A 25,131-nucleotide genomic window follows, 5' to 3' on the forward strand; every position below is an offset into this window, starting at 1 on the left:
AAGGCCAGCAGTGCACATAAGGGATTTCATCGTAAGCGGTTGGTGAAGAGATGCCTGCTCTGCAAGAGGCAAACACTTCTCTGCACAGAACCAGGATAATTTCCCTTCAGTCCAGGGCAGATTGCCAGCAGTCTCAAACGTAATCCTCACGGTATTACTTCCAAAGATGAAACAAGGGTATTATGGGCACCGCCACTGAGGCAGGTAATCTTTAAATATAGCTGCAAATTGCCTGGTTTAATGCTAACAAACCCTAATAGCGAGGAAGACAAGACAGGTAGCAGCACTGATACAGCATAATATAATGCGATGGCTGATACAAATGTGACTCATTCTAGCCAGAGGCTTAAGTATAGGAAGTCGGATAAAAGATATAAAAACAAATCTGAATTTTTTTTTCCTTCCCAGTGAAGGTCACCGCCAGGAATAGCATGGGAAATAATTAATAGAGGAAGAAATGTTCCCCTTCAAATTAGGAGTATTGTCTTGCTTCACAGTTTTGTTCTCCTCTTTGGGCTCCTGTAACAAACACCGGCGAACACGCAGGGCCTTTCTCCCCGAAGCCACTGACGGATATCCCACCTGGTGGGTAGTGAATGCGAGGGACTGGCCGTGCAACGCTCAGCGTGTCTGTTAATGGGTGTCCGCCTCGCTGGCAGTCCACCCACCGGCAGTGTGCTCAATGGGCCTGGGAGACGGAACCTGGCTCTACGCAACGGCGGCCAATTTTCCTGGTCAACACGGAGGCGCGGTGCCAAGGCTGTGTGTGAGAGCCTGTGCAGCCTGCTGCTGCGGGGGGGTTCACCCCTTTCCCTCTGCTCCAGAGCCCTGGAGAAGTGGGTCCTCTTTCCAGCCCCGACACAGGTCCTGCTCCCGCAGTCCCTACGCTTTGCGTGGGAGGACATGGATGACACGGCGACCGTTGCGCTTGCAGTGGCACGGGCTGTTCTCTGCTCATCCCGTGGAGACCTGGGAGGCTTGGGCTGCTCCTTTGCTCCCCGTGACCGGCACTGCACTTACACATCTGCAAAGGCAAGGGGAAGCCATGCAACTGTGCCTGCGGTGCAGCAGGCATGCAACGCTACACGGGGCAGCAGCGGTCCGTGATGCAGCCCGTCTGCTGCGCTGGAGTGCGATGCTGCAATTTAATTCCCTTTCCTCAGAGTGCTCTTGGAGTGGAGATGGGTGAGGAGAGGAGCGAGTGCCTCTGCTTCATGTCATCACCCTGCAGACTGGAAACCGGGCAGCTGCGGGGAGTTGGGGGCAAGGGGCTGCTGCTCCCCGGGGCACTGGTTTGTTTTCTTCCACCTGGCTGTAGCAGGGAGGAGTGCTGGTGGGAAGCTCTGAGCTTCACACTCCTGACTATAATCTGCACGTGGCTCTGTCTCTTCTGCCATGAAGGACTGGTCACGTTTTCCATTCTTGACTCTGTGTGGCTGTGCTCTGAACATCCCAGGTCACCTGTGTGCAAACCAGCTGCCTTTCCCACTGCTCGGCTCTTGACAGCTCACCAGACCTTCATCGCTGCTCAGGACCTGCATGCCAGGGTCACTAAGGCAGCTAGCACAGTGTTACGATACATTCATTTTCGGAGGGCTTTTCTTTTGGGAGCCCAGGAGGTGAGAGTTCAGATCCTCCCTTCCTCAGCAGGCTCCTGACCCTGCAGTGGACTTTCAGAGGTAGGAGCGCTGCAGAAGTCCCGAGTGCCCTGGAGCTCCCATATAGCACAGGAAAAACCTATTACGGGAAAGCTGCTAATAGCAGAGGTAAGCTCTTACCCGCATTTTCCACTGCTGTTACAGACTCTGGAGAATTAGCTTGTTTCGGCCAGGTTCCCAAACTGCTTTTTGGTGTTTATCCAAAACAAGCCTGTGCATTGAGGTTTCCTACCCCAAAAATTGTCTAACCAAATGAAAGGAATGACCTCAGTTACACAGATGGTCCTCCATCTGGTCCTACAACTAGAGTGGGGCCAGGGCACAACCCCAGCTCAGCTCCCCTCTTCTCCCCAAAAAGGAGCTATTTGAGGACGTTGGAGCTCAGTCCAGATCTGACTTTCACAGATGACCCCTCTCTATGTAGCGTGTAAAATCCTAATGCAGAAAGCTTTAAAGCAGTTCAGAAATGTGGCAGTGCACAAATGTTGGGTGTTTGGCTGGTAGTGCTCATAATGCTGTTCAGTCTGGAGTATTTGGGGAACAAAGATCAATCCCACAAGGACAATCTGTCACTTGCATGCCTTCATGTTGACGTGAATTTTGGCACTTTCATTCTGCTAGCTTTCTCACTTTCCAAGGCATGTGTGTTGCTCTTCTAGCCATATCCTTATGGTCATGAGATTTGGGGTCATGGATTCTCTTATCTGGGGTTTTCACAGCTGCTGCTCCTTGAAATGGTTGCAAGGGATGCTGAGTTGGGTGGGATGACCTGCTGCTCTCAGATTTTTTTCTTTATAGCATCTCTATCAAGAAAGATGGTAAGACATATAATTCAAATACTTCTAGACTACCATAGTGTTATCAAACTCAAATATTATGACTCCTTGTGAATGTGGGGTTTGTGAGCTGTTTTACCACAGCTTTTATTCTCTTTTTGGTGAAAAAGGAAGTTACATAATTCAAGCTTTTCCTTCTTCCTTCTCTGTTTTGCTCTCAAAATTACCATATTTGTAGAGAGATGGTGCCTGTGTTAGCAGCTGGTGTGGTGCAGCGGGAGCAGATCCACAGAGGTGGCTGTTTCGTGCTGAAGACTTGATATGTCAGGGGATTTACATCAGACTGCCTCCGTTCTGGTTCCCAGGGACCGGACTTTCATTACAGGTTGGAGCGCAGGAGGTGCACTCCTGGAGGCCATCGCCTGGTTTCCTTTTACTCAAAGGGAATGCAGTTAAAAAAATTGCTGCCTGATGTAAATTGAAAGATGGCAAGTGGTACCAATGGGAGATTTGCCTCATAAAATCACTCCTGATGCAAATAAAAACAGGCACATAGAAAGACCGGTCAAGAGACCAAGGTCAAGAGACCAATCCCCAAGACATCGCTTTACCCTAAGGTCCCACATGGTTCGAATGTGTGGCAGACAGGTCAGTTCTTTGGCTAGTGAAACAGCTGTTTAGCTTGGCTGAGCAGCTATCTTACTCTTTCTTGGATATAGCTGCTAATCTATTCTTCCCTCCTTGTACACTTCCCCAACCTTCCCCTTTTCCAAACCCTCACTAAGCATATACCTATATATATATATATAAAAAATATATGTGTGTGCGTAGGCAGTTGTGTCTGCTGCTGGGATTTCCTCCCAAACAATACCTGTTGTGCTGGCCACAGTGGTTCTCTTGGTTCCCATGCTCAGAGCAGTTTGAGTTTCCTGCTGGCTCAGCAGCAAGACTTTCAGGGCTTTTTATACTTATTCTTCTTCGGGAGCCAAGCGGAGGAGCGCAGTTTGCCTGTGAATAGTGAGCTGGCTGGGCAGGCGGCAGGAAGCTTGCATACTAAACCGTGTGAACTTTGAGGAGGGGAGGAAGGGGGCCAGGGGCCGCTGGCTGGGCTTCGCGAGGCATTTGCTTCAGCCCTCTGCCTTATAAACTCATCATCTCAGCATAGGGATGCTCCCCGCCTAAGGACTGAGAATTTCTGTAAAATGGGAAAGAAGCGAGAGAGCTGAAAATGGAATTATAGAAGAAACACAGGGAGGGCCTGGAGAGCGGAGAAGAACGAGGAGGCTTGGGTTTTAATTATTCACATGAAAACTTGTGCATCGGTTCCCTGCATGGAGCGATGCCACAGCACCTTATGCTGCACTGCTGGGCTCACGGGCCCGCTTGCTCACCCCCTTGCTGCCCCAGCCGTGGCCCTCCTGCCTTCTCTGGGTGCTGCCCAGGCAAAATCAAAAGCACAGAAATGAAAACACACTTCTCTCTTCCTGCTTGCGCTCCCCCCCTCTACTGCTTTCTGTTGCTGTCAGCTAAAATTAATAAATAAGCGGGTTCCCATTCTCAAGGACCAGATACCATGGTGTGGCTACGAAAGAGGGGTTTGATGAGCAGCACCGTGAGATGCAGGCGCCTGCCTGTCGGTCACAGGCGAAACTGTCCCTGGAGCAGGGAGAGAGGTGTTCCGGCAGGTGCCATGGCTCTGCTGCAAGTGCAAACGTGCTGGGAGCATCCTTGGAAAAAAGGCAGGAGGTGAGAGGAAGGGAGGAAGGACGGGCTGAGCCCGTCTGCCTGCAGACCAGCTACCTGCCTCCTGCTCGCGTCTGCACAAACAAACAAGGAAGAGGCTTTGCCTGTGCTTTGAAAATGAGGTGGCAGAGGATCGGGCACGCTGCGCAGATGCTTCCTGAGCGAGAGTGGTGCCGTGATGGGTGTTGGTGGGATGGCCCTGTGCAGGGAGAGCTGCTGCTCTGGCCTGGTGGGCTCTGCTGGAGGGGTGGGGGGAGCTACGGGGCAGGCACGAGCACCGTGCATGTGTGTAGAATATATTTTTAGGATGATGGGATGACAGAGAGAGCCAGCGGGGAGTTGGAATGCTCAGCAGTGGGATAGAGTGGGAAATGGGGTAACGTTCGGCTCGGTTAGTCATGCCATAGCATCATTGCAAAGTGATGCAACCTTCCTGGCCTAATCTGAAATAACAACAACCCACAGCTTTCCCTCTGTTTGGCAGCACCCTTCTCTGAGAGTTTTCTAAGGTGCCCATTACTCCAGGCTCTAAATCATCCACAAATACATGGTAAATCCAAGAAGCCAGGGCCCTTGCTGCCCTACCTAGCTCAGCAGCACTCTGCGTCTAGCTCCCAACCGAGCGCTGAGCAAGGTGACGTGTCTGCTTGGCACCTGCGTCCCACTGGTGTCCCCCCAGGACGAGTAGCTTTACCTGGAGGTCCCCGAGTGCTGGGGAGATGGGGAGATATGGCTCCGGGTCCCAGAGTGGGCTCGTGGGGAGCCAGTGGAGGTCCTGGGGAGAGTGACCCGCCAAGCTCGTCTAGATCCCAAACAGTCTGTGCCTAGGCAGCTTGTGGCAGAGCACAGGCACCTCCAAAAGTAACCAGTGCCTTCACCATGGTCTTCTTAGAAAGTGCAAAAGCAGTCCCAAATTTGGCGAATTTGCCATCAAATTCACGCAATTCTGTTCATCTCCACTCCTGGCTCAGCAGAAGCTCAGTTTAAATCACATGTAATTGATGATTTCAGTGCCTCTGTCTGTTTTTAAGGCTATCCAACATTTCCTATAGGACCAAATGTTTAGTTGCCTGTAAACCCCTCAAAAGTTTAACTGTTTACCGCTTAGCTGTTCTTTTCTGCGCTGGGTATCTGTCTCAGGCCGAATGCATCTGGGAAGCTTCAGCAAAAAATGTTTTTGCTTGCTTACAAGAAAGAGATGAGAAACAATTTTTTTTCTTCGTATTCAAACAAGTTGTTATGTTCTTAAAGTGATCTGTTGAGAAACTCTAGCACTTTCTGCCTTTGGAGGAGAGGCTTGAAATTTGGCAGATATCAGGAATGTGCCTTTGGTTGTTCTTCATAGGGGAAAAAAAATTGAACTAAGAAACCTTAGGAAAAAAAAAGCCTCAGATCTCAGACACTCAACAGAAACTTCTTAAGAGTTAGAAGCTGAATTCTCTGAAGGCACTTGCTCAGTGGAGACTTGTTGAAGTCTGGCAGCTAAATCACAGATGAGAGTGCAGCAGGCACGCTGCAGCCTCCTGCTGCAGGTGCAGAGCAGCAGCTCTTTGAAATTGTTTTTCCGTACTGACAGGGTCGCTGTGGTACTGGGGACCAGAGCCCGGAGATGCTCTCGGATGTGCTCCTTTGCTGATACTCAGGCGAACAGGCGGGAAGGCTGATGTTGACTAGGGCTAGGACCTGCCCGAGGGAGGGAGCAGGGAGAGAGGGAGCCCTACTAACCCTACTGCAGTGCAAAGGCTGAGGACCCCCCTCCCCAGAGAGGGGGACTGGTGCCAGATGTGGAGCTGGACGTGGGAGCAGGACCAAGGCAGAAGATAGGTTGGAAGGACCAGGAGGAGCAGGAGGAGTCAGGTTTGGGAGTATCTCTCCCCACCAGATCATACCTCCTGCAAAACCTGGGATGCAGCGGACCCAGAGATTTCTGCTGTGCAGTAGTTGTCTGTTGTCAGCAAATATTTGGGGAAGCCATTGGCACAGGCTGTGACTCATTCCTGCCTGCTCCCTCAGCAGAGGTTGATGGGCTATCAGTATTCCCAGTTATTCTGCTTTTCAAGCACAATGGAATTAACATCAGAGAATAAAAGCCAGTCCTGCCAGTGAGTCATGTGGTGGCCGGGTGATGCCGCATGATGGGATTCCTGCATTTTTGTTTCAGTTTGCCGTCTGCAAATCAAGGAAATGACACAAACCCAACGTAGATTGAAAGTATGGGAAGTCTGTAGGGTCGAGCACTCGGCAGTTAACACTGCCCTTGCCATTTGAGCGTGGCTCCTATCTGCACAGGCAGCGTGATAGTGTTGCTTTTAGCTGCAGGATCAAATGCATATGTAAATATTTTTTTTTCCCACAAAAACTCTACCTCGTAATGCGTCGGGTGGACGGTTCTCAGCGGGTGAGTGGAGGGTGTGTGGGGAAGGGTCCTCGTCCCGCCTCGTTGCAGCTGTGCAGGACAAGAGGATCCCGGCTCTGCCTTCATGCCAGAGCAGACTCCAGCCCTCGGCGGTGGAGACGGCAGCCAGCGTCTGCGTGCCTGGCCTGCAGCAAGACCAAAACAGATGGAGTACTCAGATAAATTATCTGCCAAACTCAAACAAGCCCCCATCGGGCACGTGTAGAGTGAAGTTTTGTATAACTTGTAACTTGACCACAGGTGGGAAAACTTAAGACCCTTGCGAAGGCACATTCCCCTTCCCTGGCTGAGTATCAGTGCCAGCCTCTGAAGACAGAGGCGCTTAATCTCTCGATTTGAACAGAGCAAGCTAACATATATCTTGCTAATCTTATTCTAGGAGACAGTTGAATTATTTTAGCTAAAAATTACCAGAAGAGTCTGCCCGAGGCAGACATCCAGCACGGAGTATTTGAGCTCGAGCAGCTGAGCTTTGGCAAAGCTGTGCGTAGCGGAAAGCAGTCATTAATGGGAAGTGTTAAGTGACTTCAACATCAGACAGCGCTCACAGGGGAACATGAGAAACTTTGGCTCTGTGGATGGCCCCACGAGAAAAATCGTACGTGTACATGTGAAATCCTGCTGCAACGCATTCGGTTAGCCGATCCCTACAGACGAATACTGACCAGCGTTTGTAGTACAGCATTTGCAGGCTCCAGGGATGGACTTGCTGTTTTGCAGACTTACCGGTTACTTTGTGGTTTGCTGCTGAACCAAATGCTGAGGAGAAATGGTATTCTAGGAATGGTAAAGCATGAAGAGAAACACGTCGGATGTCTCTTTCCCTGTGGGAGGAGGAGGCGCAGGGGGCCGGGGATGCTGGCCCCGACCCTGCTGGTGCGTGGCACGCATGGTGTGTGTGGCAGGTTGCTTTGCGGGAAGGTCTTGTCATTGCAGCTGTGAGCGGTCCTGGGGACTCCTCCCTGCTCGCTTGACAACCCCTACACCGACAGAAGTTTTGGTAGGGGGTTGAGAGGGCTGCGAAGATTAGCGGTGGGAGGCTAGCAGCTCTTACTGCCAGTCTGCATTTTCCTTTTCTGCAGGAAGAGGTATTTTCCTTTCTTGTTACGCTTCATCTGGAGCTGTGTAAACAGCACTCCCTCCTTGATGTTGACACCTTCAAATGATTTTATCTCCCTCTTAGAGATTTTTTTTACCCAAACTGTACTATTTAGTTATTTAATCTTCCCTTTAGCTATTTGATTGTTGTTCATTACTGAATTCTTTCCAATATGCCAACATCTCTTTGGCACACGAGCGCCTGCAATTGCCTTTTCTGTTTAGAGAACGGCTCAGTCCCAGCAGCACGCTGCAGAGAGAAGCCATCTTCCTTCTGCTCTATTATACGATGCTCTTCACCTCTCTGCCAGTCAAAATCAGGCCCTCTTATTTTATAAATCAGCATCTAGTTTGCTACTCACTCCTATCCCTATGTTAAGCTCTTTTCAGCAGCTGCTACAGATTCTTTTTCCAAGTATGTTTCCTTGAATTGCCCAAGTCCCAGGCAGGAGCTGTTAGATGCTGTTTTCCTTCCCACTCCCCCATCTCAGAAACATTTTCTGTGAGCTTGAAATCATAAAGAGAAACCGAAGCTCGTGCACTCTTCTCTTCCTCATTGCTAAATCCAAACTGATCCTTTCAAAAAGAAGAAATGCTTTACAGATTCGTCATTCTCCAGCCCTGGGAACAATTCCTTCCCATTCACATCCACATTGTGCACTCCTGGGGACTGGGCAGGCTGACAGGGGCAGTTTGGTTGCATGGAAAGGAAGGGGCATTAAAATGGTGAGCAAGGCTGTTCTGGAGAAGGATGGGCCAGAGCTGTCTCAGTCCAGCCCTTGGTTCTTCTGGGCACTAATACATTCTGCGGAAACTCGGGCAGAGGTTTTAAGAGCTGATTGTTTGGACAGGTAAAAGCTTTGGAATGATATATGCACTTTGTATGTGCAGGCGATGCTTCATTTTTATATTCAGAGTGCATCAGGACATGAAAGGAGCCAATCTCAACCTCGTCTGCAAATGACACCTAAGCCCAGCCTGTGAAACATGCGTTACCTGAAGGGCATTTGCTAGGATGTCTATGCAGATTTCATTTTTCTTAAGAAACCTTTTTCTTCCCTGCAGGATTAGAGGTGGAAATAGGATAGGGTTTGGACCTAACCTCACAATCAGGGAAAGGAGAGAGGCAAAGGGCTTTGTCCGTGTAGCTCCCCAGTACCATTACGTTAAACCAGCATTGAACTGGAAGCTTCTCCAAAGCTGTGGGAGCCAAATGTCCCACCCTGTTTGCCTGTGGCTACCGGGTTAATTTTTCTCCTTTTGAGGTCTGAACCCTTCAAAGCTTTGTTTTGTATGGGTAAAAAAAACCTAGCTACAGCCTATGGAGAGACCTGGAAACCATTTGGTGCAGAAAGATCACAGGACTCTGGGAATGAATGCAGACTTCTTTTTAACTGAAAAGAATACATACATTTAAAGAGCAGAACATGCAAATACATTCATAATGGCCGCTATCAGGAGCTGCTGGCAGTTTCTCTGAGCAGAAAAGTCCTTGTCTTGGAGATTTCTGCTATCCCTCAGGCTTCTGTCCATTTCTATGTTGTTACTTGCAGTGTTTAAGCCCCATTAAGTTTAAGTGCATAAATTTTCTTTGGCTATTCAACCCCAGCCACTTTTGGGAAGGATTTGGCCAGAATCCCTGAACCTAAAATAATCAAATGTCTGTCTTTCTGTTAAAAAGGCTGCCATTTATCTGACAAGCAGTGCAAACCAGAATAGGTAGCTTAGTACAAGCATCCTCTGAGAAACCTGTTGTTGTAAAACCAGGCAAGTGGCTTGCACACGAGCAGATAAGGTACCTTTACCAATACCCAGGTTGCTGCACGGCATGTCAGTATCTTTAGTTTCATAACACATATTACTTTTATTATCAGCCTCTTGGTTTCTACCGCTCTCTTTAGAAATATTACAGCCACAACTTCTAACCTTTACAGGCTCATCCAAGGAGCATGGCCTTTCAGACACTCCTTTCGCGAGTATTTGTTGTGCTCCAGGTGAGGATGTCTTTGTTTCAGGATTGTTCTGGGCATGAGAAATAAAAATCAAAATGGAGATGGTGGCCAGCACAAAGAACCAACCAAAGTAATTTTAATGAATTTCTTTCCATACCTGCCAATCCACCCTCCCCTGCAGGAAAAACAACTCTCAGACGAATAAAGCATATGGCACAGAAGATGGAGCGCCGATGCCAAGTTTGTCTTTGCCTTAGCAGAACTCACTGCAAAACGCTGAATCTGCAGATCTTCTCCTGGAATATGCTCTTCAAGAGAAAGGGGAAAGCATATTCCCACCACCTTTTTAGCTGGGCTTGTGCACTCTCACTGTTTAAATCCTCAGTGGGTAGGACATTATTGTGGCTGCAGTGCTGGGCAGACACACGGTACTACGTTCACACAAGTTGCCGTGGATAGCAGTGCATCAGCAAAGAAAACCCGTCAGTGAGGTGGACTAAATACTTGAGAAGGATCTGAAGCCCACACTAACCTGCCTTCTGTGTGCATGTGTGCTAACTAGCTGTGATGACTGCTGTTTTGGCAAGCAGGCATGCCTGCTGCCGAGGGGTTAGACGCCCTGTTCCTGGCCATGGTTTGTTATCCAGTTGGTGTTTATGTTGCCGGGAATATATGAGGCGATGGTTGTATTTGAGCTGTCCAGAAGTGAGGCGTTCAGTCTAAGCCCCTCCATCATGACTTGCTCTACAGTGAGTGGACAGCCAGCCACCCCCACTGGTTACAGTTTTAGGTTATTTCTCCTAAAATAGGTGTGGAGCACTGTGAGAAGGTGCCTCTCTCTCTCTCTCCATAAGCTCAGAGAAAACCCTCAGTGCCAGCTCAGCCTGTGGCCAGCCATTACAGGTCTCTCTGCTCCCAACTCAGCCCCATCAAGTGAGGCTCTGGGAGGACACGTTGCTGGTGGGTCCTGATGTGGCACAAGTAAACAGGACCTCACCACCAACCTGCTCAGCTCTCTTCTGAAGGGCGTAGGATGCCGGAGGAACTGTAATTTAAGTGCCTCTTAGCAGTACGCCTCTCCACGGTTGGGTGACAGCTGAAGAGGAGGTTTGAGTGTCTAAATTAAGAAGTTAGGCATCTAAGGCCTTTATTGGACCTATCTCTGCAGCGACTGAAGCTGTGCAGACTTATATAAAAGGAAAAATCCCCTGCTGAGTTACTTTCATCTTCCAGACAGCTATGGAAATGTTTGCGTTGTGTACTCTCACAGACATGTTTCTTCTATAGGCACTCTCAGACCCGAGAGATGAGGCCATCATTTTACCCGGACACGTGCCATGGAGATAGACCATGGCTTGGGCGAGGGGTGCTGCTCTCCCAGGACCTCTTGCAGCACTTTGGCTTGGAGATGTTTTCGTAAGGTGGGAGGTGAAGTCCCCACCTTTGGACCCATGTGTCAGGAAAGCCTCCCGCTGTGGGTAAGCGATGCCTCTCTTTCCAGAAAGTAGAAGATACCTGACAGGGTGATGAAATTAATGGGCTGGGGAGCTCCTTTGTTTGAACGAATGCTGGGAGAGGCGGGAGGAGGCTTGATTTTTCACATAGTTAATGTTCACAATCCTCTTTTTAGTCCTCTCATGGCAACCTGTGTACTTTGCAGTTCAAAGGCACATGAATCTCTGCTCAGCAGAAATGTAAATGTTTTGATAAAACTGTTCTTAACAAATTTGATTCATTTAATAAGCTTGATTAACTGCAGAGCTTTATGGTCTTTAATTGGGGAGGATTTACTCTCAATTACCATTTTTTGTAATTTTGTAAAAAACGTGGCGGTGCGCAGGATCGTGCTGCCTTGGCGGTGGCGTGGGAGGTGCCTGTCTCTGGCACCCAGCCGTTCCCCTGCAGCTTCACATGTTTCAGAGCCCTGGAGACCTTCGGGTCCTGAGCCTGCCCGCGAGGCCAGGCAGATGCCGGGCAAACGGCAGGATGGACATGCAGCTGGAAGCGTCTCAATAGACTCCATTTCTTTTCTCTTGTGTTTGCATCTCCTCGATGATTAATCTCCCCTTCCAGTAAGAATTCAGCATGCCTCTTCTTCTGACAAGTCCCACAAGAAAGGAAGCACGGTCATCCGCAACAGCCCTCTCCTTGTTTTGGTTCATAACCAGCCTCGGCCTGCACTGGGTTTTCAAAGCCTGGCTGAACAAAGTCCCCAGGTTTACCAGTAGAAAGAGAAAAAAAGGGTCGATCAGAAAATCTCACCTTGGGTACACGTCACAACTGGTCTTTCCTCTCTTCCATTTAATGTGGCAGACTGACAGGCTGTAAAATACATCCAGCTGGAAACAAGATCATTTTGTCTTACTCTGCCCAGCCTCATTTTTCAGAGCTGAATGTCCAGTCGTATACCTATGTGAAACCTCCAAGACCCTGGAGGCTTAATGCAGCAATATTTTTTTTTTTAATAGGCAGCTTATTGTCCACATTACATTTTTCTGTGCCTTTTGGTCAATATCCCAGACTAGAGAAACCAAGGAGAGATCGAAAACACATGAACTCTCCCCTTAAAGTTAGAGTCTGCCCAAAGCACCGGAGCAACTGGAGCATCGACACGGTCTCTGCACCAGCGGGTTTGCTCTTTGCTCGGCGAGCACCGTTCTCCCATTGCACTGCCGTGCTGCAGAGCCGCTGCTCGGCAGGTCTTGGGGGTCTTGTCATCAAAATGCATGGGCTGAGCAACACGGTTTTGCAGCTCTCTTCAGACAGCTTTGCACTTTTACTCCCGCCTGACTCTGAAGTGGAATGGCCCCTGAGAAAACGGTGTATTTCATAAGAAAGGAATGTTTTTCATCCTCTCCTAGCACCTCCAATGGTCCTTCTGCGTGTACGGCTCTCACAGGCTGGCGTGGTGCAGGAGGAGACATTTCTAACAGCAAACAACCCGGTTCCTCTTTCTCCTTTGACATTTCTACATGATACGAAAAGCTCTCAGTCATTCCCCAAAAGTTAGTATTTCATACTTTTTTTGCTTTTTTTCTTTTTTTTTTTGCACAGACTAAACATTCACATGTCATATCCTGTATGAGCAGTTGTTTTTAATGGATGCGCTGCCAACAAAGACACTTGGGTTTAAGTGGCTGATCCTTTGTGACCATAAGGGCTTTTATTGAAAGGTTTTGTCTTCATAAGGCCAAAATCTTCTTTATCCAGCTTTGGCTTTTGAAAGAAACACTGCAAATATTTTTCGATTGGATGTGAAATGTTGTATAAATTCTGTTATAACAAGGTAGAAAATCTGTCCTTTCCTTATTAATAGACTATATATCAAAACAGGGAGGGTTAAAGCCTAAATGGTTTTATACACTATGAATTCATCAGACTTTTACATCCCTGGCAAGGGGAGTATTTAAAAACAGAAGAAATGTGTAAAAATAAATTAAATATGAAACTAAAGAAACATTTGTGTGTGTTTGGTGGTTTTTGGTGGTTTTTTTTTAAACTAGATTTAGCTTTTCTTTTCAACTCCTCATCTCTGAAGTTGCTTGCACTTCAGGGCTGTGCATCCTGATGCCCGGAGGGCTCTGGCAGGAGCAGGCAGGGACACGGGAGCCCCGAATGACTCTTCACAAAGGCAGAGATTCAGAGCTGTCCTTCAAAATGATTTCAGTTCATGCTGCAGCTGCTGTGGCGTGTGGTTGAGGCTGAGGAGGCCACAGCTTATTGGTGCAGTCAGAGGAAACAGTGAAAAGCTTCTTCAGTGTTCAGGATGCAGCATGGTTTGGGTGGCTTGGAAAAAGAAAGTCTTATTGCCGGTTACTGGATCAAAGGAGAAAGCAGCTACGTGTTGCTGATTACCTCCTGGGAGAAGTAGCAGATGACTGACAACTTTTAAATTGCTCTTTCATTGTGCCATGTGAACTGCACATGGAGACTGGAGCTGCACCAAAGGCTGTTGCATCACAGATCATGCTCTCAGCAGAGCTTTGCAGAAAAAAAATGAAAGTAAATGGTGTTATTTTCAGCCTGAACAGTGAGCAAGTTCTCAGTATCTAAATGAGAGCCCTTGAAGTAAGCTCCAGGTGTTGCAGGAAGTGGTGGAGGTGACTCAGTAAATGTCACACTTCCCTCCAAGTCAGTTCTGAAGTGGTGTCCAAAAATAACATTTCATGGGCATCTGGCTGTTTGAGATGGCTCTGCTTTTTCATGAAACACAAAACTAGTGCTACCTGGCACCTTCCTGATTTTACACCACCTTTCTTGTCGCAAGTGTTTGCCTTTATCTTCCTGTCTTTGTTCTTCCCTATAAAGCCGAAGATATGACAAGTTAAGTCCTGTAGGTCTCTAAAAACAAGCATTAACCCCTTTCATTCTCATTCCATTGCTTTGATGCATTTTCTTAAATATTTATGCCCCTTGACTGACTGATATTTCCTCCACTGTTTTAGTCCAAGATATTTTTCTTTGCAACTTGCCCTGTTCAAGCATTGATGGGGGCGACTAAACAGCTGCTGGGTTCAAGCAGGCAGAGAGTTGTGCAATGGAAAAGAAAAACCTTTCGTGTCTAACAGTGCAGACTTTCACATGCTGGTGTGTGTTATATGCAGGCAGTGGGAGAGGGCAACCGAACCCCACGGCCTCTGAGATGGGGTTGAGGGCACCCAGCTCACCCCAGCCCACCTCTTCAGTGGTAAGCAAGTGGCGGGTTACTGTCACGCTGGACCGTGGTCTTTACGGCTCTCCATGTGCCCATAGGTGTGCTGGTGGGGAGATGCTTCACGCTCAGCCTGCGGCTTGGTGATGTGGGAACTTCAGCAGCAATGCCAATGTGGGATCTTGTTAATCCATGGCCCAAGAGTTGACCCCTTCCCTGGGGGAAGGGGAAACGTTCTTACCCCACAGCAGAGGGGGTCAGCAAGGGTAGAAAAGTCCGGCTCCTTACTGATTGCCCTGGATACTGAGAAGTCCCAGGAAGAAAGGGGAAGGGAGTTTGGAGTACAAAGAAGTCCTAAAGGTAGGTGTTAGGTAGAAGAAAAAGTGTGGGCATCATCCCAAATCCTCTCTCCCTGAATGCAGACTTAGGAAACCAGGTGACATGGTCGGGGCCACAGTCAGAGAAGCATCATCTATTTGTGCGTGGGCACTGCAGGCTGTGGGTGCCAGGCAGGCAGAGGCATCAGGATCCTTGCTATTCTTCATGGACAAGTCCGATAAACTTCTGTAACCACCGTCTAGTTTAGATTTTTGCAAACTAGCACTTCTGTTTTTATCTGAGCCTCATCTGAGAGTGATTTTAAGGCAGTTGTCTAACCACAGGGTGTCCGCTCTTGCAGCTACAGCAATGCTTTACACCAGGTACTGGTACCTCCTTAAAGTTAACCCTAACACACTACTACAAGGAGAGATCTCAACCCCAAACCACCCCAGCCCGGAGGGACTTTTCTCGCAGCGGTGGGTTAGGTGCTGGGTCCTGCAGAGAGCCTTGGCCACGCTGTTAGCTGCTCTGGCTGGTGATGGACAACGCTCCCAGAGCCTTGCCGTGGCCGCTGTGCCGGGGGGAGAGCTCTGCAGAGGTGCAGCGGGGTCGACAGCCCAGCCCTCCCGGGTGGCGCGCAGCAAACTGCATCTCACGCCAGCAGTGAAATCACCCCAGAGCCCCTTGCCTTAGCATGAGCCGTCACCTCCTGCTTTCGCAATGACGAGATCTCGTATCCTTCTTACAGCAGCTCTTTTCTGGAGCTGCCTGCGCCGCAGGCCAGCCCATCCAACCGCCTTCCCGCGGTGGAGGCTGGGGCTGAGCTGGATGCTCCTGCCGCTCCGTGTCCACCCCCATGGCCAGGCCTTCGCACACCTGTGGGGCGAGTGCTCGTGTTTGAGGAGCAACTCCCTCCCCCGTCGCCGCAGCCTGCGGGAGCACGATGTGGGCTGGGAATGGAGACGGGATGGAAGGGAAAGCCCTGTGCTGTCCTGCGGGATCCCAGTGTGCACAGGCAGGGACCGTCCCTCTGTGTCCATCCTCCTCTGCAGCACTGGCAAGCATGTTGTCCTAAACACGTGCTCCCTCTCCTTCCCCTTCTCAGCCAGTGCCCTCTGTGCTTGTGCCTCGTGTCAGAGTGCCTGGATCCACCCGGGCTACTTGTACAAGTCAGTTCGTATCTGGTGAGCAGTGGTGCTGGGGCTCTTCCAATTCCATGCCCAGGGCAGATGGGTGAGCTGGAAGTGCCTGAGTTACCAGCTCAGTTCAGGCTGGGGATGTCCTTTGGAGCAAACCTGGCTGCTCCCACGCGTTCTGTTTCTGTCCACCTTGTGGGTTGGCCTCGGAGTGCGTAGGCTGGGTTCCTTGTGGAGGAGACTAGACTGGAAGATGCTCTCCAGGGGCACCCCATCCGCTTCCCACATCAGTCCCTGGGGCCAGACTGCAGCTCGTCTAAAATGTGTGTTACGTGGATGCCATATCCTCAGGCCCAAGTGCTTTGCCCTACCGATCTGGTCCTATCTGGCTGCATGACTTGCTCTTATAGCCACAGCCCTTGTGACCGCTGCTGGGATAAGTGAGCAAACCTGAGCTCTCTCAGTGGTGGCCACGGTCCAGCCTTCTGGGACATTATGGTACACTGAAATTGGTACCAGGCAACTTTTTGATACACCAAAGCGTGAACTGTAGCAGTTCAGCAGTGCTGGCAGAAACCCACGGTGCCTGGGCAAGGCAGATGACAGGCGTGATGGGAACCACCGCAGTTGCCCCAAAGCAAGACCCTGAGGTCTTTGTCTTCAGTTCTCTGCTGCAAATGGGGAGTCGCAACATTTCTGTACCTGACAGGGGTGTGATGGGGGTCAGAGGGATCTTGCAGTCCTTGAAAGACCATGGGGCACTACAGGGAGGGGCACTGCAGAAGCACTTGGCTGGCAGCAGCCCCTCAGCCGTGTCCCCGTGCCGTGCCTGTGGTCCCCAGATGGGATGCAGAGGTGCGAGAGGGCAGGCGAAAGGCACAGAGGCCAAGGGATAGATTTTGTTTCTGAGCACTCATACATCAGAGGTGGTGGAGTTTTTGTCTGCAGGTCATTTAAACCCCATAAGTACAGAAAATGTGGGCTGTTTTGCTTGTCATTTATACTGAGGGGATTATGTGTGTGTGTCCCCATTATGCATCGCATTTCCCGGCACACAGAGCAAGCTTTCAGGGCTTCTGTTGTTCTGCTTCAAAAATTCCTACCTTTTTGTTGACTTAGATGAAGGAACCCTTTGGAGAATGATGTCACCTGCTCCTCAAATACTTAGAAGTTTTTGATCATGAGTTTTGGATGGCTTCAGGGTCAGGCTCGCTGATTTACAAAGCATATGCACCTGCTCTTCAAAACTTGTCAAATAGGGAAGCAATTTGTGTACGGTTGGGAGAGGTGCTCACATGCTTGAAGTTTTGGGTTTTTTGCTGTGTCTTTACAATTTCTGAGTCCCTGGGGCTTTTTACTGTTTCTTTCAAGCAGACCCAAATGGCTTATGAGGAGCACAAGGCTTTGGCCCTTTGAGTAGGTAGCTCCGAGACACGGTCAGCCCTAAAAGCAGCTTCTTGCGTGGAGCCTTCTCAGTTTTCTCTGGGAAGGAGCAGGCACAAAGCACCCTGCCTGTCCCTGCGAGCCCATCCGAGACCACAGAAAAAAACCCTCTGTTGTATTAACGGGATCGCATTTGTACCCTTTCCAAGCAGCCGTTGTCCTAGGAAGAGGACAGCCGAGTGCGGGTCCGGCAGCCCCCAGAGCGGCAGGGGCAGGCTGTGCCCCTCTGACCTTTACAGTGGGCTCAGCCCTGATGAGCCGGTCAGCCCAGCTCCCTCTGCTGAGGCTGCGAAGCTGGCAGAGCCGAAATGTCCAGGCAGATTTCTCTGAAAAGGTCAAAGTCGCGCAGCTTGGTGGTGCTGGCAAGGGAATGGCGGAGAGCGGGTTTCGGGCTCATTCCTGGGACAACAGCTGTGGGGTGGGAGCTCACCCTGGCCCCCCGGCGCTGGTTGTGGGGGGACCCCGGCTGCCGCCCGCCCCGGCGGTGGCATCTGCGAGTCTGGAGGGACACCCCGGCTCGCTTGGGGTCTGGCAGCTGCGGTTCCTGCCAGGGCAAGCAGCCATTGCAGGGGATGATTCAGAGCCGCTCAGCAGGGCAGCGGCTTTCTCGTGGGGAAGTGCAAATAGCCCCTCCGCAGGCAGGCGCAGGTGGGTGGGAGCAGGGGTGGGGAACACGCCGGGACGCGGGCCGGCACGGCAGCACGGGTGGAAAGGCGCACCGGGTCACCAGTTATGCCGGTGCTCAACGCGACGCTCGGGAGGTGCCGTGGGAAGCGGTGTGGGGCCGGTTGTCCTTGCGCGGGCTCAGGGTTTACATCGATCCCCCCAAAACCCACGAGCCCTTGGACGCGCTGGCCCCCATCGGGTGGCTGTGAACCATCCCCAAGTGTTTCTGGCGGGTGTGAGCAGAGCTGTAGGCTGCGGGCAATATGGCTGCGCCTGCTGCCCTCCTTACAGGTACGATGCTACTTAGCAGGACTTTGCATAGTTTCTCAAAGGGAAGGATTTGGCAAGATGGAAAAGAGGAAATGCAAATTTTTTCCTTTTTTTTTTTTTTTTTTTTGCTAGGGAAGCCACAGCCTTACGAAGTCACCATTCATTTTAGCAGCCAAGGCAGCTGCACACATCAGATTCGGTGACCGGATGCTGCGGTCCCGTTATGTGTGTAGTCGATGCAAAGCTTGGAAAATAATAAACACAAGCTTCCCTGAGCAGGGCACGTCCGTTATTGCATGCACGCTGTAATTCAGGAACTAGCAGATGTCTGAGCTTCGTGCCCAGCCTGACAGAGACACAAGAAGGGAACTGGTTCAGGGTTTGTGCACAGCTGCGCCGGTCAGATGACTCTCTCGGGTGAACCTGCCCCCAAACCAGCCCTGTTTTATCATAGCAGGGACTCTGACCTTTGTTTGGTCACAAGAATACCATCTTGGAAAGCTCTCTGAAGGCTTTGTAAAGAAGGAGCGTGGTAGTAATAATAGCTCAGGGGCGTCCCCGTAAAGGACCCTTTGCCTGCTGGCCGAGATGCGCAGCCCTCTCCCTCCGCATGCCTGTCACCAGGGTTGGTCAGAGGCAATCACAAAAGACGTTTTCAAGGGGCCTGGCTCATGGAATGGTTAACATTTTCGGTTGCGTTCGTCTGGAGGTGACAGGGCGTTGCTCTGCCTGGTGGTCTTGTTCCCACTTTCAGGCAAGTGGTGCAGCCTTGCCCACAGCGTGGGTGGCTCAGACTCATGACCAGCCCGTGGCTGTTTGGTGGCCGGGGTGACAGGACTTGGCAATTGCTGTCGGATCCTGTGCCACGAAACCAGTGTACATTGGCAACCTCAGCCCAAGCTGAGCAAGCCAGGCTAGGTTTCTCACCGTCAGGACCTCCTTGCCTGGAACTTAAAACCTGGGCTCAGGATCTGCTCTCAGGTGGTGGCGTGGCCAAAGGCTGTCTGAAGATAGCTCTGCAGATCGATGTAGCCAGGACTCGACCACATCTCCAAACATAGCTGAAAAAGAGAACAGGAGAAGCCTGTGGATTTCCTTTCAACCTCATCTGCCACGGCTGGGCACATCGTGCTGCAGACTGTTGCGGCCACAGCTGAGCTGTTAAAATGCTCAGTCAGAGAGCCTGAAGCTGTGTAGGCAAGGCTCTGGGGTGCCTTTCCTACGCTTTGATGAGACCATGGAAGAAAGTAGGCTACCGCCTGGGCTGTGCCTCTTGGGCGTGAAAATGGGAGAGGGTTTTCTTTTAAATGAAAGTGCTGCTTAGCAGAGTTACGTATTCACCAACACTCCTTTTCTTTCAAAGTCCAGAGGGTAATTGTCTTTGTCTACTGTGTAAAGCGATAGGGACTTCCCATTTGCAGGAATAAGGAAGCACAGGTTGGTGGCTAAAACTCAGGAGTGGCAACTTGGAGATATGAGCTCCATTAACCTGTGGGCACTGCCACGCTGAGTCGTAATTATGGATCGCTATTAATTCCTTCCACTATTTTTCTCCAAAACACACTGGTGAAGGTTGCAAATGAATCCTGAAAGACACGGTTGTCAAAGGGACCTTAGCAGGCAACTCTGCAGAAAAGGCTAACATTGTGCAACACCTATCTGTAAAAATCTGTGACTCGTTCCCTGAAGGTGAGCACACAAGGAGGTGTGAGGTGCGGTGTTTGCAGCAAAACCCAGTCTGTAGCTATGGCCCCGAGGGAATCATAGCTACTCCTGCCAAATACGACTTGGTTCAAGACCTTTTCCTCAACCTTTACAGCAGCATGTTAAGTTTCATAGCTTAACTTTAAACAAGAAGCACAAAATGCCCCTCAGAACAGCAGGCAGAATGCTGCCAAATTGCATGGGTGACCATACGGAAATCAGGAGATCAGGGTATGGAAGGACAAGAGGAATGTGCCAAAGTTGGTGATCACATAATTTGTTTGCAGTGAGTCACAGTCTTGCACTTTCACACATTCCCCCGAGCCTCCTGCACAACGATGTACTGTCTGTCTTTGTGGTGTTTTGTGAAACGGCCGTGTCTCTCGGCTCTCCTGGACAGTCCTCTTTTCCCTTGTCTGCCCTGGTGATCCTGCAACATGACAATGCCTGCAGTATTGTTTCATTAACACATCTGATTTTTAATGCTTCAGTGATATTTATTTAAAAGTCCTGTGTCCACACTGGGGAAAAAATTGCTCCTTTTACCAAGAGGAGCCTAATGGAAGGGGCATTTCATGAAAGGAACAAAAGTTTGGGAAGAGGGGAAAAGTCAAATGAGTGCAAACACCGATCAAAGCAGTTCTCTTGCTCAAAACGAATACTAAGAAAACTTGCTCAGTGGGTCATGATGAGCTCATTCAGTCCACTCGATTACTGGAAAAATTTTCCACTTTGAGAAGTATGCATGTGTCTGTGTTGAGTCAGAACCTGGCACAGTGGCTTCAGTACACATTTTTATTATAAAAAAGTCCCCTTTGTCTTTTGCAACCCCCCAAAAATCCTGGCCCAAACACTTTCTATGTTTCATGTTTTTTACATAGAAAGTGTGGGCACTGCAGTGTTACGTTTCGCCTGGAAGGTGGTGTCTTCGGGCCTCGGGTGGGTCCATTTTCCTACCTGCAACACTTCAGCCTTGTGCATCCTTTTATTTGCTGTCCAACCGCCTTTTATTTAGTATACAAATAACGGTGTATGAAAAGGTTGCAAGTGTACACCTGCTTATGCTCATATGCAGAAACTGCATTTTGAAGAGTTTGCTGAAAGCATAGCAAAATTTTTCTGCTGAACTTCTTGGCATATTTTCAATGCAAAGCTGGCAGCTATTGTATAATGCCTCCAGCCTCCAGCACGGGGGCCTCAGAGAAAATGATGTGTTCGGTGAGACTGAGAAAACACAGTCACAGACACCACAGAGCTATGCTGGGATGGGCACAGCAGTTGTGGGGAGGGTCATGGTCAAACACGCTATTTCAAGTCAAATCTGAGATGAGGATGTGTTCTTAGCCACAGGAAAAGTGTTGTCTTAGTCAGAACGGTTAATCATGCAACACGAAGAGAAATACGTACTGTTAAGTCCTCATGATTTCTGTTTCCAACAGCTTTTTTCCTCCTCTGAAATGACTTGCATATATTTTGGTGCTGCTCATTCGCAATATGGTAGCATCTGCGCTCTGGCTTTGTTGATGGAAAGCTGGAGGTTCTCCAGGTGGTATGAGCCATGCTTCTGTCACAGAGTTAACCTCCATGTGCCTCTTTTCGGGAGGCAGGCAGACAGAGAGAAAGAGAGGAAAAAAAAATATCCTGCTGACGTCAATGAAGACCACACTGTACTGGATAATATTACTGTGTACCTCAACCGCCCACTCCCTTTAATTTACTAGAAACTAAGCAAGCTGTTTTGAAACCCATCGCTTCCAGCGTGTTTGCACTGTTCTCCCTTTACCAAAGGCTATTAATTGTCAGGAGCTTGAAAGCTACCTGATTCCTTGTTCAAAGCACTGAGACAGAGGGGATTTCCATGAGTAATAATTTCAGTCTGTGCCTGTGCAGCGCACCGTAGGCTAGAGTAAATTGATCCAGCTGCTTGCAAGACTAGATGGAAAAGTGCCCAGGGGGGCCGGGAGCACATCACCAGATGGAGCTGGATGCTGTTGTCATCACATGGGGCTCCCCAGCTGCTGGGCATGCTCGGGCTCGACTTCCACCATGAGCAGGGAGCGCTCAGCCTTCCTGTCTGTGCTGACTTGCAATGCGAGGCAAATTCGCCAGCACATGTTGCAACGTCTTCTCTTGTAATAAAAAGGATAATTTTAGATTAGCCAGAACTGTCATCTTTTTTTTTTTTTTTTTCTCCTTCTTCTCTCTTTTCCTCCCTGCTTACTGTCCTCACCATGCTGACCCCAGTATTTTGTGCCTGTGTTTTGCTCGGCAGCAACCTTCTCTGTGACTGAGACTATAAAAGCTTCCAAGAGGCCAGCTACCTCTACAAATAATAAAAATTGGCAGGATTAACCTGTAACCCGAGGCGACGAAAATACAGATTCCACTAGCCAGATGGCAGAGTTCAAAGATCCACTCACTTCCTGGCGGAGGTTGCACAAGTTAGTTTTTATCCTTGTTAAAAAGAAATAAGAAGTGAAAACATAGCAATAAAATGTGTGCTGCTTGCTATCTCTGGTTTTAATCACATTTATTTTATTTCTTTGTGTTTTGTTATTAGAGATGTTAGGAAAATACATTCTTTCTCTCTTCTGGAGATGTTTAAATCCTGCTTGTTTTTTTTTTTGTTACTTTGCTGGGGTGTTTGTACAATCAATTCCATTTAGTCTATTGGAAGAAGAGCATTATATAGGAAGAACTAATTAACATAGCAGGAATGCAATTCACTTTTTTAATGAAAAGATCAATTCAGTTCGGGTTGCAGGGAAAAGAGACGGCACCCTGGATTCGGTGGCCGCTTCCTTGCGGGAAAGCCCGGAGCTGGCAGCGCAACGGCGGCTGCCCGGTGCAAGCTGGGCGAGAGCCAGGTGTGCTCAGAGGGGCTGGGGGCTGCCTGAGCTCTCCAGCCAGTTCACGGAGGGAGAGATCCCCATCGCCAACGAGGTGCAAAGCCATTAACGAGGTTGCCCGAGCACGGGCTGCGCAGTGGTGGGGCAGGGGCGGCGGGGAAAGGCATCCCCCGAGTGCTGGCACTGCGTGCTGGGGATAAGAAATAGGGCACGGAGGCTTTCCCTCCCAGCTGCACAGCAGCTTGCTTGGCAGGAGAAAGTCATTTTGCAGAGGGGGACACTGGAGCAGGGAGGCGGGATGTGGTTTCCGCAGGGAGTGGCAGGAACGGGACTAGCGCAGGGATGTCCCACTCCGTGCACCCACCGCGCTCCCCAGGCAGGGCCGGCCAGCCAGCGCTTTTCACGAACAACAAATCCACTCCATCTCTTTACCTTCCCTCTTAGTCCCCTCTGACAAAACCAACGTATGTGGACAGTGTTGCAGCACGGGGACCTTATTGCACCCGTCCCGAATCAGCGGTAGTAAATTTACTGGAGAGAGAGGATCAGGGCATGCTAATCCGAGAGCAGCTCTCGGTTCTTCTTTCTCTGGTCCTGACCCATATGACTTTCTTCATAAGCGAAGTGTTAACTGTGGGAAGAAAAGCTGCAAAGTGTGAGGTTTAGATAAGTGCCTGTGTGCCTTGCTATCATGTGGCTGTCATGAAGTGTACACAAAGGTAAACGGCTCAGCCAGCAGATTGCAGAATCAGGAGTGGAAGAATAAAGTTCATGGGTTGTTTTTGTGACGGTTTGTCCTCCCTCGCCGGCTGGGCCATTAATGAGAACAGAAGTTATGCTGCTGGCAGGGTTTCGGCGCAGGCTGCAGGTACCCTTCAGGAGAGCAGCACTGGGAGTTCCAGGCAGGGAGTTTATGATTAATTTTGCAGGCATTTATTGTGCAATGCGAGATGGCCACCGGCCAGCTCAGAAGTTAAGCCAGAAGATGACTGTCAAATGAAACTGTTACGTTTGGCAGATCTTTCCAAAGCTGCTGTGCAAAACAGGCATACTGAAGCTGATCTCTGGATTTTCCAGACCCTCTGTACAGCATATTCTTGTACGGCAGTCTTCTTCGTTTTCCCCTTTTCGGCAGAAGAATTAGGTTTGACTTGCAGGCCACATGGATTTTAGGTCAGGATTTATACTACAGGCAGCCGTCTCCATGCCTTACATTTACCAGCAAACCTCTCCTTCTGGTAATTCCTCCTTTAATGATCTTACAAGGAACCAGCTCTGCATCACTTGGCTTTCTGAAAACAAAACCGTGTTTTCTTTGAAAAGCCTATTTAGCCCAGATGAAGGTGAGGAGGAGATGAAAAGGCTGGTGGTGCGAAGTGAGCTCTGCCCGTGCAAGCAGATTGCAATAGAAATTTCCCTCTTGTGTGGCTTACCCCAAGCTAAGGTCAGTGAGTTAACTCTGTTTGGACACCGTCTGGCATGAATACTTCAACGATAAAGCTTAATGTGTAACCGAGGGCTTTTTTTCCTTCTCTGTCAGCAGTTGGCAAGAAGATACTGTAAATAAGGCTGCCTGTGAGTAAATAGATATGTGTAGAGAGGGGAGGGGAGCACCGCAGTAAGCAGTTTTGAAATTCATGCCAGTGTTGCTTCAAGTGATAAGGTTATTTGAGTAACCTGCAAACCATACGGATGCACAGGTTTCAAAAACAGGAAAGCGTCTTGTTTAAAAACCTTCTGAGGCAACCCGAGGGCTTAGAAAAGAAACTGGCTTTGCGGTTAAGTGATTGTACTTCCTTATTGATATCAGGATTGAGGTGGTGCAAGGCCTGACGGGACGGCGGTGCTGCGGGTGGCGAGTGGGGCGGCTGCGATGACCACGTTTGCACCCGGCCAAGGGGCTTTCTGGAGGGATGAGAAATCTCAAAGTTTCCCTTTTCATTTCCTCTTTGGAAGCGTCAGGAGGGGGTTTTTTTCTCACTCTCTTTTTCAGTAACGTAGTAAGAAATAAGTAAATAATCCAAGGGGGCTGAGATCCTCAGAGGATGCTCTCTGTTTCTGAGCTTGCCCCGTCCCCGGCTCCCATCGGCCGTGGCCCTGCCATGTGCCCTGCTGGGATGGCTGGTGCTGTGCCGGCTGCCTGGGTCCTGGCGCTGCCAGCCCAGCACCCAGATGGGTCCCTTTGGGAGGGCAGGGCGCAGTGCTTTTCTGAGGGGTGTAAACGTGGACATGCAGAATTTGCTGATGCTTTTGGAAAGCCTGATGGCTACATTTCTCCGTAGATCAACCAAAGCCACGTACTTTCTGTTTGACCTTTGTTTTGGATTAAGAAAAATCAGCCCACGAGATCTGAAGTTAAGTTTCCACCGGAGAGAGAAATGCATATGCCTGGGCACACGTGACTGTCGACGCGCACGTGCCTTGCTGAACACAGTGTGACCCCTGCTT

Source organism: Buteo buteo, chromosome 12, assembly GCF_964188355.1.
Source record: "Buteo buteo chromosome 12, bButBut1.hap1.1, whole genome shotgun sequence".
Lineage (NCBI taxonomy): Eukaryota > Metazoa > Chordata > Aves > Accipitriformes > Accipitridae > Buteo > Buteo buteo.